Source organism: Geospiza fortis, unplaced genomic scaffold (genome assembly GCF_000277835.1).
Source record: "Geospiza fortis unplaced genomic scaffold, GeoFor_1.0 scaffold443, whole genome shotgun sequence".
Taxonomy (NCBI): domain Eukaryota; kingdom Metazoa; phylum Chordata; class Aves; order Passeriformes; family Thraupidae; genus Geospiza; species Geospiza fortis.
In genome coordinates, this window is record NW_005054335.1 from 6047486 (window position 1) to 6048232 (window position 747).

The window sequence follows — 747 nt, forward strand, 5'->3', positions numbered from 1 at the left end:
TTAGGCCTTTTGAGATTCTCTGCAGCCTCCAAATTTAAGCTTTCTGGTTCTTGGAGCATCAGTGAGCTCTCCTCTGGGTACACAGCGCACCCTCGGTGTGCCAGACATTGATGAGCTGGAATTTCCTCTTTGATAAAATGAGGTGTTTTGTGCCAGAAAGGGACCTGGACCATAAGCTCTTTTCCCAGCTGGTACCTTGGGATCTCTGTGTAGGCAGTGTGTCTACATTCATATGGGAGCCAGAAAGCGTCTTCCTGCAGTGCCTGTGCAGATTTGGGATAGCACAGAGCTCTTGGAGCCAGGTTTTGGACCCCAGCGCTGCTGTGTGTCCCCCAGCCGTGTGTGTGACTTGTTCACGGTGCTGGGCAGGGACATCCCCCGCTGGACCACCGCCCTCCCTCCCCTGGCTGATGGCCGCTCCGCAAACAGCATCAGCCCTCTGCTGTATCAGAACAAATCCAAAATCCTGCCCGACAGCTCCCGGGAGGCAGGAATAATTACGTGTTTGCTCAGTTTGTGGGTTGTTTGGTTTTTTTTTTTTTATCTGTCTAGTTTAAAGCAAGATAAGGCGACACGGCACCGCTCCACTTTGGAAACAGAAGCGAGGTGTGCCGAGGGCTTATCCAAAACAACAAACAAACACAGCCAAGACCACACAGGAAGGCTCTCCACAGCGGGGGGTCGGGTGCTGGCGAATTCGGTTTTATTTCCCGAGGGAGCTGTCGCCCGTGCCCGCCGTCCGAGCCA